Consider the following 17,482-nt stretch of genomic DNA (forward strand, 5'->3'; position numbering starts at 1 on the left):
TATCTAATTTAGCGAAGTTATTGACGAAAGAGAGGATCAATGAAGAGAAATCGCTCATGTCAGTTAGGCCCCATTGAAGTAACAGTGTTTTCTTTTATAAATACCTATCTTCCGGATGTTCTCTTATATTTTCTAACAAAAATGACTAGCAATTTACTGGATAAATTCATAGTTGACTTCCTTGAAAAATTCTCGAAGTAATTCCTGGAGGTATCCTTTTTTTAGAAAAAATATGCTGATTGAAACCTTGAAGAAATTCAACTAAATGGAATTACAATTTTGGAGGAAACCCTTAAAAACCTCTGGACGGATTTCTTGAGCAATTTCTGGTTAAATCATTGAAGGTGTACTAAAAAAGCATTGATCCCTGACTGAGTTCCTGGATTTTGTGAAGAAATTTCTAAAAAAAAATCTTCGAGGCAATTCCTGGTGGAATATATGGAGTAATTTGTGTGATGAACCTTAAAAAAATCGGGTTGAATTCTTGTAGGTATCTTGTACACAATTCTTGGATGAACTTCTTAGGCAGTCAATTAAAGCAACACTGTATGAACTGCTGAAGAAATCTCGCAATTAATATTCGAAGGATACTTTGGGCAACTATCTGCATCAAATTTCGATCACAAACAATCTCATCAGTTATCACATTGAACAATTGTTAAACAGTTGGAACAAATGGGGCGAATCCAACACACGATCATCTATCTGTGCGTACTAGTTTAATGCGGTAACCTAAGTACTTCATCGAAGTGTCATTTTTTAATTTAGTTACTGTTCGGTTCAAGCTTGGTGCTGATGTAATATTAATTTGTGTAATAGTTTATAATTAAATATAGTGGTATCACCAGAGATTGTTCAAAGTTTCTGCGACCATGGGCACTTTGGAGGGTCATGAGCTTGAGCTTGAGCTTGATTGGCCGCCCGTGAATGCACTCCAGTATCGCCAGATCAGCTGCACTTACACAAGGAACCAACCGAATGACTGCTTGGGACTAACAGGCATCCTCAGTGTATAAGTGCTGGTGATCTTCTATTTTTAGGCAACAATGGCACCTGCCACGTCAGAATGCAGACCAATGAGGGGAAGGGGGAGGAATTGATGATGCATTGAACTGACTCCCACGTAGACCGTATATTCCACTGCATCCACGTCAGTTCATGCGGGAGTGTATGGATTGGGGGAAAGGCATGGCAGAGAGGTTTGCTTTTGTGGTTAGCAGACTGCCTATGTATCAGGCGTAAGAAAGGCGTGCGCGTGGAAGTAGGAAGCGTTAGGCCCCAAGCACAATGTGAACGGCAACGCGGTACAACGGCAAAACGGCATGCCCATCTTGATCTACACTTTAGTTATCAATCCCATGTTGACTAAATCCTTTTCAACATTGACTTGACAAGTCGAGTGTAGCTCAAGATGGGCTTGCCGTAATGCCGTTGTACCGCGCTGCCGCTCACATTGTGCGTGGGGCTTTAGGGAAACGGTTACTTGTCCGTCTCTGGTTCTAGCGTTTGCTATGAACGAATAGTTTGAGTGTGATATATTTAGAACGGAAGATAGAAGCAAGTGAGAGATATACAACTACAAAGTACGAGGAAAGGGACGGGCCTGGGATTGAACCCATGACCTTCTGCATATGAAGCAGAAGCGGTAGCCATCAGACCACCAACCCCGTCAACTTTGGAGGGTCATAACTATTTACTTGTAATACGAATTTAAACCATTGTTCATCGATCGAAAGGGTAGCTCACGAACCTAAAGCAAAAACTAATCCTATTCAATGAATCAGCAAGCCCTCTTTGGGGTTCAAAACTAGTGAATCAGATATTGCAGAAAATCAATCGGCTCCCTTCAAGCCATATGCAAATTACGTTACTGCACGTCATCAAAATGGTTACATTCCTGCAATTGTGTTAACGTAGAGTTGTACAGAAAAATCCTTGTATTGTTGCTAGTGTGTTCATTGATGCCAGTTTTGATTCAATCAAACACTTATTTTAAGCAGCACACGTGTGTATTGATTAGTTCCTGTGTGATTTTGTTCGTGTATACTTTATTTTATAGCGCAAATTATGATGAGCAACAAGAAACAGAATCGAATATCTATAACAATTTTATAAACTTGTTCGGAAAAGTTCATTAACTTACGCAACATGTATTGAATTCTCCTCTTTTTATCGCTTGGGATAATGCGTGAATTTATTGAAATCCAATATTAGTAACATCTTAAGTATCACAATAAATACATATTGTGAGGAAAACCAAAGGCACAACTTGTTGTTTCGTTTTGGAAGCGCAACCAAGAAATTACGGCGGTCAAAACTATTACTGATATTACATTTGTAGAGAGAAAGAGAAGAATTTAAAAAGTTGGTACGCTTAGTGTTTACAGTGAACTGAGATTATCAAAGGAAAAAAAATAATTTCAATCGATACGCCAGATTCTGGTCACATTTGTAGCAGTTTAATAAATTAATAAAGTAATTAATGCATAACAAAATCTACGATTATAAACTCATCAATCAATCAAGAAAAAATAAGCGGTGTAGTGTTTAAGATGACTCAATTTCAGTGTAATTTCAATGAAATGGAAACAGGAATAGCGAATGATAAAAAAGCGCCATTGAAGAAGAATGCCACTCTGTCAAACGAAGTAAGTCATTAAATTCGTAATGTCTAATATGTAACTCAAGCTATGGTGTCTTTTGTCGGTCCTAAAACATCCCGAAAGCCTAGCGCTAATATTTTCTCAGTAGTTGTTGAATTGTATGTGAAATACTCGACTTGCTCATCATTTACAAACTTCGACGAGCTCGACCAATCTCAGTTTTCATTCAAATAAACTTTTGATTCTCGATGCGTCTGGACCGTTGATTAAACCGTTACAACGATTTTGCCCGATCTCCCTGAATGGAACGGTTGGTACGGTTGTCCCCGTTTCTCCCCTCACAATATTTAAAAATATTCCGTCTATCATGTTATTCATTCGTGAATAATCTGATCGCCGGATTTTTTAAACTACCTTCAAACCCCAAGTCTGCACAGTGGGCTTGGCCATTTTAATATTTGTATCAACTCATTGATATGCTGCAAATATTAATGCTGACAAGAAAATACTGCAAGAAATTTCGGTATTTCCAGGATGCCGTTCTCCTGTACGCCGCCGAAGATCGTCCTTAGCACTCAGCGTTCGAAAACCCCAAGAGCTTGCAAGTCCTCCTCGAGCATAGTCCACGCCTCATGCCCATAGAGGACTACCGGTCTTATGAGCGTTTTGTACATCGTGCATTTGGTGCGGGGGTGAATCTTTCTTGACCGCAGTTTCTTCTGGAGCCCATAGTAGGCACGACTTCCGCTGATGATGCGCCTTCGTATTTCCCGACTAACATTGTTGTCAGCCGTCAACAAGGATCCGAGATAGACGAACTCGTCCACCACCTCGATGGTATCCCCGTCTATCGTAACACTGCTTCCTAGGCGGGCCCTGTCGCGCTCAGTTCCGCCAACCAGCATGTACTTTGTTTTCGACGCATTCACCATTAGCCCGACTCTTATTGCTTCGCGTTTCAGGCGGGTGAACAAATCTGCCACCGTTTCAAATTTTCTCCCAATAATATCCATGTCGTCCGCAAAGCAAACAAATTGTCCGGATCTCGTGAAAATCGTGCCTCGGCTGTTAAGTCCGGCTCTCCGCATAACACCTTCAAGTGCAATATTGAACAACAGGCACGAAAGTCCGTCGCCCTGTCGTAGTCCCCGTCGAGACTCGAACGAACTGGAGTGTTCGCCCGAGATCTTCACGCAGTTTTGCACACCGTCCATCGTTGCACTGATCAATCCTGTGAGCTTCCCGGGAAAGCTGTTCTCGTCCATGATTTTCCATAGCTCTACGCGGTCGATACTATCGTATGCCGCCTTGAAATCGATGAACAAATGGTGCGTAGGGAACTGGTACTCACGGCATTTCTGGAGGATTTGCCGCACGGAAAAGATCTGGTCCGTTGTCGAGCGGCCGTCGATGAAACCTGCTTGATAACTTCCCACGAACTCGTTTGCTATAGGTGATAGACGACGGAAGAGAATCTGGGATAGCAAGAATAGAATAGAATAGAATATAACAAAAACTGAGGAATCTCACAAACAGTTCGGCATAATCTCGCTATTTTTGATTTTAAAGTGAAGATGAATCGAAACCAAAGCTCAAATTTTAAAGAGCACAAATCTGGAGAGCCATACTGAAGCCGTTTGAGCTGAAAACTTAATCGATTGGTCACCACCAGCTAGTTGGTTCTCCAGATCCAGATTTTTTAAGATATATTTTTTGGAATTGATGCTTATAATACGTTCATAAAGAGTTTTATTCAAAACATATTTTTAGCATAAAAGTTAACTTAGGTGAAATATCATTCTCTCCCAAAATCAAGATTGCAACATGTGATCTGAACTCTGCACTGTTGTTTGTATTCGGCTAAATGACTCTTTCGACCAAACGGCATTCGGTCAAATGACCCGGAATCATCAAAAAGCTCTTTCTTTAGTTTCGACATATTCTACTGAACAGCGACAAAAAAGACTCTAATTCTCATTCCGTAATGTGCCGATGGCGCCTGGTTTTGACCTGAGACGAGACTCGCGAAGACGGTCTTCTTTTTCTGTGATTGCTGAGTTTTTTTCTTATTCCACTTTGTGCATACCAATTATGCGCATGCGCATACCAATTATGCGCATGCTGTTCAAATCCTCACATGAACCTCTCAGCAAAAAATGATTAAGTTTGCATCACATCGAATCATAAACAGCCATTTGAGTGAAATTTCATGCCAGCAAACGTAGCAGACATTAGAAATAATTAATCTTCTGCTTAGATTTATCAGCAACTTTGGAAAAAACTGCTCCGCTGACTGAGGTTTTTAATAACAGTTTACTTTGAACACAATACTTTTCACTTTTTCAGCCATAAAAACGGTGGGCTGCATTTGACGTTTCGTGAGAGGGGAATCTGGGCTGCATATGACGTTGATATTTTTCCTCTTCGCGAGTCTCTCTCAGGTTTTGACTAGAATTACTGATTTCGGATTTGTTATGAGCTTAGGACATTGTGCTCTCAGAACCATATTGAAACAATGCAACATTTTGGTCTTTGAGGATACTGCCAAGCCCGGATTAAAAAAAAAAAATAAGACTAAGAGAAAACTTTGGATTGGTCTAGAGTTATTCCTGAGCTTGACATTTTAGTCGATTCCTTTTAAATTCTTGAAAATGATTCAATTGCACAATTATAACATATACCTTCCGGACCACTAAATCTTTTTTTTTTCGCAAATTTGTTCAAGGTGTATAGGAATGATGTCGTCAAGTAGCTTTCAGTTTTCGGAATATATCACCTTCTTAATATAGTACACCGTGGATGCGTGGAAGTGATAAAGACCAAGACTCAACAGATATTGGAGGACAGGCCTGGTAAGATGCTGCATTGAATTTTATGACAAATTGTACAAATGGCACATGAAAAGCCAAATTGTTGGCACGTACCGGAATTTTTGGGAGTAATGTTCTACAGTAGAAGTCATTAGATTTTGTCCTTCTTTTGGTCATAAGATATTCTTTCGAGAAAAGGATTATACGGCTTAAGACTTGCATGCAAGTTGGCTGAAATAGTGAATTTTTGCTTTTTCAACAGTCAATACATCTTAAAAACTAGACATGCTATCATATCTGGGTGCAGGTCATTAGGCCGAATGCCATTAGGCATTAAAACTGCCGGCCATTTTCGGCGTAATGACCCTTTTGGTCTTACGACTCTTTCGGTCTAACGACTCTTTTGGCCTAACGGCATTCGGCTATCGGCCTAACGACATTCGGCGTAATGGCATTCGGCCTAACGGGATAGAACCATGATATTTTTGAAATCGGCAATGGATTCAACGATCCGTAACTAATTGAATAGCTATATTTTGCTGCTTGAGACAAAAACAGGCTCCGCAATGTAATCAAAATCAGTAGTTTGATGGCCACTTGGTTGGATGAACAATTCAAAACTCGGGGTTCAAGATTGACCCAACTTATGGACTAACAGCGTCCATATTTCACATTTTATTCATCCCCGTTATGCTCGTTTGAAAGCTCATATCGAGTAAGTAACGAAACTGTTTTCGGATAGTCAAATGATGGAAAATCGTTAGTTATAATTGAAACCGTTTTTGTCAACTCTTCCATTCTAGACAATTTTTGTCTCACTAAAACTGCCATAACATAAAAATTTCCTAGACAACCTCTTCTCAATAGGGGCGATCGGGGCTATCCTTAGGTGGCCTAAGGAAAAAAGTCATGGAATGCATAGAAAAACAACAAAAAATATCGTTTAAATGCAAGCGACTTGTACTACAAAATGTTATCTTCCATATTACGTCGATAAACAATGTTAATATCAACTTGAACATTATTTTATGAACGTTTTGGAAAACCATGTTATTCTGCGTGTTCACCAACCATATGGGGCAGTATGACCCACCTCAATCGATCGAATGATTTTTATTTAAACAGTGTAGAGAAAAGTTAATGGTGAATAGTACATTATTGGAAAGGAAATTGTATTAGCTTTGCTTGAAATTGTTGATTCTAGCGGCATATTTTTGATAGATACATAACAAATAGGCAAAATAAAGTGCCCACCTTACCAGTTTTCGAATTTCTCTCATTGATTTGGTTCAAATTAAAGTTAACACACTTACCGTTTTGATTCATATTACGGACACTTAAGGCCTCAGTGAAGTATAACTTACAAAAAAGCATGTAAAATAAATCACTCCGTATGATTCCTCCACGTTATCGAACCTTCTACCGCTTTCGAATGGCGAGTCTTCACTCGATTCCGAAACATTAATAATTTTAAATAAAAGGAAATGTGTGGGCTTTACATGATTCTTATTCCGGACGCTGCCTTATTTTTGCGTCATAGATGTCCGGAATTTGAAGCTGTCCGTAATATGAATCAAAACGGTAAATCTTTTTTATGATATTTTATTTTTGATATTCTTTTAAAGTTGCACTTTAAAAGAATGTCAAAACGTTGTTCTAGAGAAATATGAATTTATCTTCAAGGCCCGTCTGAATCAGCGAAACCTTCAGATTTTCCCGCAAGATTGATGTAGGAATCTGCCGTCATTATTCCGTCGGTTTTCACGAGGCTTCCTACTCCACTCCATGAAAAACACCCCCAGACCATCACATATCATCACATCACACCTCCATGCTTCACCGTTCCTTGATGTAGGGCTCCTGAAGCTCGAGCTGTTTAACCGAAAGCGGCGGGCTCGTGTGTGGTGCAGAGCGCCACATCCAAGGAACGGTGAAGCATGGAGGAGGAAATGTGATGGTCTGGGGGTGTTTTTCATGGAGTGGAGTAGGAAGCCTCGTGAAAGTCGACGGAATAATGGCGGCAGATTCCTACATCAACATCTTGTGGGAAAATCTGGAGGTTTCGCTGATCCAAAAGGGGCTTGAAGAGAAATTCATATTTCTCTAGAACAACGACCCGAAGCATACTGCCAAGAAGACCAAGTCTTTCTTCCGGTCTTGTCGGATTAAACCGCTGGAATGGCCTCCACAAAGCCCAGACCTCAACCCCATCGAGAATTTGTGGGCGATTCTCGATGCCAGGGTTGAAAAAACTGGTGTTACCAACAAAAATAATTATTTTGAAGCCTTGGAGCGTGCTTGGGAAGAACTAGAACAACAACACCTACAAAACCTGGTGAAAAGCATGCCGAAGCGCCTCCAGCAAGTCCTTAAGGCCAAAGGAGGGCACATTAACTATTAAATTGCTTTTTATTTTTTTTAAATCATCTTTTCTGGGGCCAAGACGGAAGTGGGCACTTTATTTTGTCACTATTTTTTTTCAATACAAATTGATTTTCTTTTTCTTTGAGTAAAATTCTTTTTTTTTATCAAAATTTCGTAAGTGCAACTTTAAAAGAATATCAAAAATAAAATATCAAAAAAGATTTAAGTGTGTTAACTTTAATTTGAACCAAATCAATGAGAGAAATTCGAAAACTGGTGAGGTGGGCACTTTATTTTGCCTATCAGTGTAGTACTAAATTGCGATACTTGGTTCAACGTATTTTCTAGCAAAGCGTTCCACTTGTAATGGTGCATACAGATGACTATGCAGTAAAAAAATAATCTGGTATATTTGAGCAATGCATTTTTATGTTCAAAACACCGTTTGTTTTGCTTAAATCTAGGTGGCTCATTTTGCCCCGCCCCTTCATCTTTAAAATAATATATTGTTTTCCAATAATTTTGTTTACGAAAAAATCCAAATTCGCGCACGAATTGTTCAGTATGATCAGAAGTTTCAATGGATTGTTAAATTTACCAGAATAATAAATATTATCTTGTATACTTAAATGGAAACTGCCAACATTATAAGCTTTTCATGACAAAGGACAAATTTGTACATTTTTTGTAAATATCTTGAGTGTTTAAACGAATATTCTGACGGTTTTATTGTGGTGGCTATTAGAAGCATCCTTTAGCAGATCATAATGACACTAGACTTTAAAACACTGTTTTTGAGGTCAAAGCCGGGTGGCTCATATTGCCCCGTATGTTCATATTGCCCCCATTGCCCCTAACATGTTTTTGGTAAGAGAAAATATAGGTGCTTCATTGGCAAAAAAAAAAAACAAAACGAAAATGGCGGTCACTTTGAATTTGATCGAAAAATCTGAATTTTCATGATGTTCGACAACCGATTTTGAAAAATTTTGCATCATCAGAAACCCAAGCACCACCGCAATAAGAATTATTTCACAAAATCGCACATAAATTTTGTGTAAAAAATCATACATATCTGATTTTTACTTATTTTATGTATAACTAGCTCGGCAGTTTTAGTGAGCCAAGAATTGTATCTTTATTGTATTTGAAGACGTACATATATTAGGCACAATTCTAATCACTGTGAATAAACATCGGGCAGCTATTCCGGATCGTACCTGGAATAAAATTCACACACTACTTTCAACTGCCATGTGTTGTACAAATTAGAGGCCCAGATTTCTTTTATTAGCAGGTGAACTCACCTTTAAAGAAATCTGAAATTATGTTGTCAACACAATGTTAATACAATATTAAATTTGTTTTACCAAACTAGGATGATAGTGTTGTCTAACACAGAACACCTAGATATAAGAAATAAATGTAATGTTTGGAATGATACTAATAATGCATAGCATAGCATAGCATAGACTGACTGTGCATGTCAATGGTTGCTACTCCGTGATGTTTGGAATGATACTAATAATGAAATAAAAAAAGAGGCCCAGATACCAGTAGCTTTTTAGCAAGATCAAGCTAATGTCGTGAGTTCGAATCCCACCAGTCGAGGATTTTTCCGGTTTGGAAATTTTCTTGACTTTCCCGAGCATAGTGTATCTTTGTATTTGCCATATGATATACACATGCAAAAATTGTCAATTTGCAAAAATAAAAACTCAGGTGATAACTGTGGAAGTGCTGATAAGAACACTATGCTGAAAAGCAGACTCTGTTCCAATTGGGACGTCACGGCAAAAAGAAGAAGAAGAAGGTGTGTTGTGCAAATTACCATTGTCTTAAAGAAGCCTTTGTTTCTACTGTACACTGTACTTTTTTCCCGCTTGACTCGAAAAAAAAACTTTTGATTCCGTCTGACTTAACATCGACCCTATGGGCGCCTAAATAGTCGTATAACAGGTATTTTGATCCAGTTGGGAGTGATATGGCGACAGAGCGGTGTATAGTGGTAGCCCTTTGGAGAATGACGCATAAACTTGCTTATGATTCAGCGCTGCCGTTAAGGGCACTGGGAAGAGCATACACTACCCACCATAAGTATGGAATCGCGTATTGCAACACTCATACTGAATATTGCAGCACCTAGAAAAGTTTAGCATCACCTAAAATGAATATTATCTCGTGATTCTGAAGTGCTAGGTCAATGTATGTTTAAGGTCATCTTAAAAACTACGTCTTTGAGCCCTTGCGATTTTTTATTTTTGTTGAAAAAAAAATTATCACTGGATTTTGGGTGATGCTAAACTTAAAAGTGCTGCAATACTCAGTATTGCAACGATTCCACACTTATGGTGGGTAGTGTATATGTGCAATGCAGGAACTAGGGATGACCCATTTCGTAGGATGCATTAAAGCTCTATAAATTCGTACTGAGCAATTCCACCGAACATGACGATTTTTTTTTTAATTTAATTTTTGTAATTTTTTGAATCGCCTGAAAATTTGCATACAGATTCTTTATGACCAAAAATGCCATTTTGCACCTTCAGACCGCCATTTTGAACCTCGCCTTATTTTTGAGAAGGGCGTATCGGAAAATGTATAGCAAATCTTTAAAAAACTGTAGCTCGAAAACGGTTTGTCCGATTGATTTGAGATCTTCTACAAAGTTGAAGGTATTGCTTAGTAGTAGGTATATGGAGAAAAATATGCACGGTAAAAAAAAGTTACAGATTATTTTTTATTTCAAAAACAAAATTTTAAAATCGATTTTCTCCAGAAACGCAGTTTTGATTTTTTTTATTTTTGGATATGTTTTAGGGGACAACTTATGTGATTTATTGCACAATGTTTCAAAATGGAAGAATTATGGACAAAAAAGTTATGATTTTTTTTTTTAAATTACAGATTTTGAAAAAAAATCGAAATAGAGGAAAACAATAATTTTTGATGTGATTACTTGAAAGCACAGAAAAATTGCAATCGAAAAGTACTTAAGTAAATTTTTTCTAGGTTGCATCAATTTCGAGATATACTCATATTTATATAAAATTTTCAAATAAAAAAAGAAAAATAGTCCCTTTTCAAGCATATTTCGTGTTTCTCCTTTCCAGAAAAAAAATATTTTGATTGAGCGAATCGTAGCTAAATCGTTTATTGTTTGATCAAACAATAAACAATTCAGCTACGATTCACTCAATCAAAATACAATATTTCTGGAATGGAGAAACACGAAATATGTTTGAAAAGGGCCTATTTTACTTTTTTTATTTGAAAATTTTATCTAAATATGAGTATATCTCGAAATTGATGCAACCTAGAAAAAATTTACTTAAGTACTTTTCGATTGCAATTTTTCTGTACTTTCAAATAATCACATAAAAAATTATTGTTTTCCTCTATTTCGATTCTTTTTTCAAAATCTGTAATTTAAAAAAAAATCATAACTTTTTTGTCCATAATTCTTCCATTTTGAAACATTGTGCAATAACATATTATAATAACATATCCAAAAATAAAAAAAAAAATCGAAACTGCGTTTCTGGAGAAAATCGATTTAAAATTTTGTTTTTGAAATAAAAAATAATCTGTAATTTTTTTTTACCGTGCATATTTTTCTCCATATACCTACACTGAGGCAAAAAAAAACTTTATAATTTCTCAAGGAATAATTATGATTTGGCGCCACAACGATTATTGTTGAAATTTTCAAGTTTTTCTTATGACTTTGGTCAAGAATTCAATTACTAAATTTCATAAGTCGGCCAATGAAATTCAGCAACAAACCCAATGATTTTTGCTTACCTAAAATTATCATTTTTGATAAATGTTTGCCTTTTGTTTCAGGCGTGTCCAAAAATTGACATGTTTGAAAACATGTGATCGCCTATCGATTAACTTGTACCCAACATTGAAAGCGGTGCAGTTCTTGTAGCGATTGCTATGAAAATTATTTCAAGTAATGGTTCTTAAATATTTCAATGCTCTCACTTATGAAACTTATGATCCCAGTTTCGAAATAATTAGGCGTTCAATGAAACCATAATTTGGCTGGTTCATAAGTCATGAGTTATGGAAAACCGAAGTATTTTTGCCTCAGTGTACAACTAAGCAATACCTACAACTTTGTAGAAGATCTCAAATCGATCGGACAAACCGTTTTCGAGATACAGTTTTTTAAAGATTTGCCATGCATTTTCCGATACGCCCTTCTCAAAAATAAGGCGAGGTTCAAAATGGTGGTCTGAAGGTGCATAATGGCATTTTTGGTCATAAAGAATCTGTATGCAAATTTTCAGGCGATTCAAAAAATACAAAAATAATCGGGTTTGCGAAACGGCGTGGATATATGAAACGAAATATATTATCAGTAAAGCAGCTGTTCAACACGACATTGGAAGCTGCTTAAAATCTCCGCATATCGTTCCGGTTTATGTATCGCTTTCTTTTGAGCCGAGTACAGGTCACTTCTGACGTCCCTATTTTCGTTTGTCACTTTGTAGATCTCTTCAACAAACTATTTGATCTACGTCGTAGACCAATGTCAACCAACTGAAACATTAAAAAGTCGTCACTACCAGATAATAATTGAGACGCGTCAATTATTCGACTCCTAACACCTGATATAACCATTCTAAGAACTACGCTGGAAACAGTTTCCAAGACATGGATCTACACAAAAAGCAACATGACGAAATCAACCTCATTAGCCAATACTTTAATGTTATAAATCTCGATACTTTAATTGCTTTAAATCCCTATGGATTTCATGCACATCTCTAGTTGCTGCTGCAATCCCATGCGACCGATTATGTTCATAAGTCTCATGTCGCTTTCAACGCTTTTTTTTTCTTCTCCGAACGAATAGTCAATTTGTTGTTATTACTCTTCCACTTTGTGTGTCCGCTCCATATCCGTCTAAGCCGCCGCGTATCGTCGGTTCGGTACTGACTTAAATACGTGATATCGAATATCCCGGCGAGCCGACGAGCAACTGTTGTCGTCCGAGTCGTGCTCTCATCCACATGATGACTCAAAATTTGAACATACGACGTTCGGTGGTTGGGCTTGGGAGTAACTTGAGCAGCTAGACTCTCCGTCAAGCAGCAGCGTTCTTAGTATCGTTTCAAGCTCGGTCGCGTACGCATGCGCTTAACTCCTCGGTTCGGGGCTCGCAGTTAGTTTAGTGGGAAAGGTGCAAGAGCAAGTGCGTATATTACTAGGATTGTTGCATGTTGTTGAAACTGCGTTAGACTGTTGGGATCTATGTGGCAATAGGTTACTCGGCGCTGACCCCGTGTCTGTTGCGCGAACGAACGTTGTTTAACACGTGTGAAATTACACGCGTACCATAGTGGATCATACGGTTTTCAGTTGTTTATGCGATCGATGCCATCCGTGTTGGGTGGTTGGATGATTATGGTTTGTCGGCGCTAATCGATACAATTAATTAGTTCATCAGGATCGGATCAGATTTGTGGCCGTCAGTTCGTGAGTAGAACATGTGTATCCGGCGTTTAAGGTGATTGAATGCACGTGCGCAATTTGCTTGTATAGCTTGAAGTCGGAATGCATTCTACGTAGGCTTATTTGGAAACCAATTGTGAAGCAAGTATGTGTCTGGAAATATGTAGATAAGAGTGATATCATACATAAGTCTGTCAAGTACTGTTAGTTGCTGATATCGAAAGAAGGAGTTACCCGGATATAGAAGTTTGTTCGGTTTTGCAAAGAAATTTCTTTGTGCAAATTATGCCATATCTGCAGGGCTGGTATCAGGTCTCTTTTTTGCGACATGGTCACTTTGTTGACCCGAAAGCTGGTTATCGTATGATCAATAAACACATTTACAATTACTATGTTAATGCAAGTTTTTTTTTTAAAGTCTCTATTTTAGATGGAAGGTGTCTACAGTTTCAGTTTTTCACCAAACAGGTTTTCAAGAGTCTCTTTTTTTTTGTTTCCCTTGTAATTAATGTTGGCGCAAAATACTAGAGTTTTCAGAGAAACCTCCAGAAACTTGCAAGCGATTCTTTTTACGAATTGTTCAGGAACTACTTCTCAGACTCCTCTAGGGAAAGCATTAGACATTTTTCTAGTGATTTTTCCAGAATTTTTTTCTACAATGCTTTCGGGAACTCCAGCCGGCATCTCTCCTGAAATACTTCTAAAGATTCACCACCAATTTTCCTCTTGACAAATCGCCCAGGATTATCTCTTTCGATTTTTCAAGGAATTCTTGGAGGGATTTTTCCAGAATTTGCTCCCGGATATCCAATCTTAAGTTATTTCTACACAGGTTACTCTGTTTTTTTTTTCCAAAGACTATACCAAAATTTCCTCCATAGATTTTGCCACTGATTTTTTCAGTAATTACACTATCAGATCTTCCAAAGATTTAGAAGTTACACAAAATTAAGTACGATTCGCATAAAATCTTCTGAACCAACACATCATGTGTGCAATTTCAACACATACCGTAGAATGGGGTGAAGCTGATCACTTGTAAGCGATTCTGTTCTATAAAATCTGTTGGGATGCATGCACCTTGTTATTGACTTTCAATATTTACTAGGGTTCGACCTAATTTTCGAAAGTTCTTAAAACCAAAATTCGTGTGCTATTTTGAATTTCTTCTTGGCATTAACGTCCTCACTGGGAAAGAGCCTGCTTCTCAGCTTAATGTTCTTATGAGCACTTACACAGTTATTAATTTAGAGCTTTCTTTGCCAAAGTTGCCATTTTAGCATTCGTATATCGTGTAGCAGGTACGATGATACTCTATGCCCAGGAAAGTCAAGGAAATTTCCATTACGGAAAGATCCTGGGCCGACCGAGAATCGAACCCAGACACCTTCAGCATAGCTTTGCTTTGTAGTGGCGGACTCAAACCACTCCGCTAAGAAAGGCCGAGTTTGAATTTATATTACATAAAATGAGGAACCTCAAAGCTTGAGCCAAAAATATTAAGATTTAGAGGTAGCGCCAACGACTTGAAGGTGTATTTTCCAGTTATAAAATATGACCTTCAGTGAACTCATTATAACTTATTTTGAAGCTTTTAGCATCATTATCTTCAAAACTAAGTTTATGAAAAGTTTGGAGAACGTTCTTCTTCTTTCTGGCGTTACGTCCCAACTGGGACAAAGCCTGCTTCTCAGTTTAGTGTTCTTATGAGCGCTTCCACAGTTATTAACTGAGAGCTTTCTTTGCCGATTGACCATTTTTGCATGTGTATATCGTGTGGCAAGTACGAAGATACTCTATGCCCTGGGAATCGAGAAAATTTCCTTTACGTTAAATTTGTCTAAAATCAAAACAAGTCTAAGTTAAAAGTAGTTTTCTTCAATTTTTCTTCATTTACCTAAAAAAATATATTTTGTTTGACCATAACTTCATGAATGATTGAGTATTCATTTTAAATCCTTCTATATACTTTCAAAGGTATTTTAGTTATTTATAAACTTTATATACAAAACATTTAATTAAAACATGTTTTGGCTTAGTCATTTAACAAAAACTGTCAAAAAACATGTTTTTTTTAATGAAAAATCAATACAGTGGGATTCCGTTTTTGGCAACAAAGTCGAAATTTTCAGTTGCCAAAAATGGAACCGTGCTAAAATCGGAACCCATATTTTTAATTTTATTTTTCAACTTTTGGTTTTGAAAACATCATTAAAATGTTATTACATGATCCTTATGGAATCATATGGCATCGTGACCTCGGAACGGTTCACTTCGAAGCAGTTTTCCTATGAATCTATAGCCCCGTAATGTTGATTGTAGCAAACGTTTAACATACTATTAACGCCTAAAAACCATCAATCGTTTTTTGGAAGCTTTATGTACACTTTTTGTATGAGTGGGCCTCGTAAAATCAATAATCGCATAAGTGATCTTTTTTTAAAACCTCGACAATTTCTTAAAACTGTGTAAAAATACTGCGTTCTTTCAAAGACGTATTTATAATACAAAAGCGCTGAGTACTGCAAAACGGCATATCTTTTTTTTTTATTTGATGGACATTAAAAATCAGTTTAACTTTTAGACTTCAGCGGAAAATTGGACAACATTTACCATGCCCACACAGTTACGGATCACCCACAGTGACGGATCACTTTGACGTTCAACATCGGATAACTCGTTCAAAACATTAACGTTGACGTAAAACATATTTTTTGCATATTATACTATTTGTCTTTTACCATTTGTAATGTTAAGCACAACATTCAACCGCTAAATAACTGTGTATTTGACAAATGTTTAGTTGGTAGCACACAGCTATCATTATATGGTCGTTTTCTGTAAGAAGTGCCGTCAGCATTTATAAGCTCCCACAGGTGTTAAAATTCAAATGTTATATCATGTTTTATGCTCGTTCGCTTCGATTTAGTATGAATTCATCTTTGGAAAACATTTTACTTGATTTTTTATTCAAAATACCGAATATTAGCACTCCTAACTAGTGATCCATAATATGGACCAGGAAATGATTGTTTACTACGGTTATGGATCACTTTAAAAATATGTAGATTTCTGCTATTTTATGCATTGGATTCGACATTTTCAGACAGTAGCACTAAGGCTAAAACTAATAAAACATCAAGGTTTGTAAATTTCATGTTTTAGCAGACAAAAATGGGTGGAAAACTTGGTGTGGAGTGAAAACAGTTCATGTCTCAGTTACTAACAATGCAGTATCACAATAAAAAGGGCATTTTACCCTTGTTTCCAGCTCAAATACTGCTATTTTTTGCAGTAATATATGACACATTGTTAACTTTCGCCATACCATGCAATACAGATGCATTGAGTTGAAAATCTCTTGATTTTGCGCACTGATCCGTAATATGTCACAATTTGATCCATAATATGAAAATTGATCCATAATATGGTTTTCAGGAACCGACACAATTTTTAATTTTTATGCAATTCTATGTATATATTACACTCAAAACAGTTTACTAACCGAAGTTCCAATTTGAAACGATTCGATTCGTGCTTTTAAATTACAATTTTACGTTTCCCATGTCCTTTTATTGAATTTTATAGGTTGGACTCCACACTATTTGATCCATAACTGTGGGGTCATGGTAGTATGTTTAAAATTGCTCCTTTAATCTGTGTTTCTGATAAAGTAAAGCATTTCATAATGCAGTCAAAAAGGCAAACATAAACATGCGGTGATCCATATATGCGTTTGAAATTTGAAATGAATTGTTATTTAGCTTTATATGTTTTAGTCATAAGGTAAATTCGGTAAATTAGATCAACAGAAGTTTACAGGATCCCGCTATGAAACCTCAAGAGCTTGATAGGAATCTTCAGAAAAACGCTAGGGCTCCGAAGCATCTTGCTAGGAATCCGTAGGATCTCGCCTAAAATTCTCAGAACCCCGGATTCCGCTGCGATATTACTGAAAATTCTCAAGCCTCCTATGAAAATTTTCAAAAGTATTTCTGTGTGAGTCATAGAATTTTCCTTCCTCTTATGTCGATGCTTGTGCTCAAACAAGCTGTTCCAAATATGAAAAAAGTGTTTTTTTAGTGTATCTGGCAGACTCACATGAGCGGGTCACTCAGTAAAAGTGCCTCAGAACTAGTGGAGATTATCGGCCTCATGAAATGTTGCGAATGCATGACCAATGACAACCCAGAAGAAAATAAGCGCGTCGTAAGGGTCGTTGGTGAGATTTGGGGGACT

General features: G+C 37.2%; 1 protein-coding gene across 5 annotated transcripts in view; it reads left to right on the forward strand.

Moving 5' to 3' along the window:
* LOC5574780 (switch-associated protein 70) overlaps positions 1-17,482 on the forward strand; it is a 96,392-nt gene that overhangs the window by 3,259 nt on the left and 75,651 nt on the right. For 2 of the 5 annotated variants that reach the window (XM_021852511.1, XM_001655287.2), the window contains exon 1: positions 12,882-12,983. The exons of 1 other annotated variant lie outside the window; for it this stretch is intronic. The gene's annotated coding sequence lies outside the window, so the exon portion shown is untranslated. 2 more of the 5 variants (XM_021852515.1, XM_021852513.1) reach the window with 2 other exon arrangements.

The sequence above is a fragment of the Aedes aegypti genome, chromosome 3 (genome assembly GCF_002204515.2).
Source record: "Aedes aegypti strain LVP_AGWG chromosome 3, AaegL5.0 Primary Assembly, whole genome shotgun sequence".
Classification (NCBI taxonomy): Eukaryota; Metazoa; Arthropoda; class Insecta; order Diptera; family Culicidae; genus Aedes; species Aedes aegypti.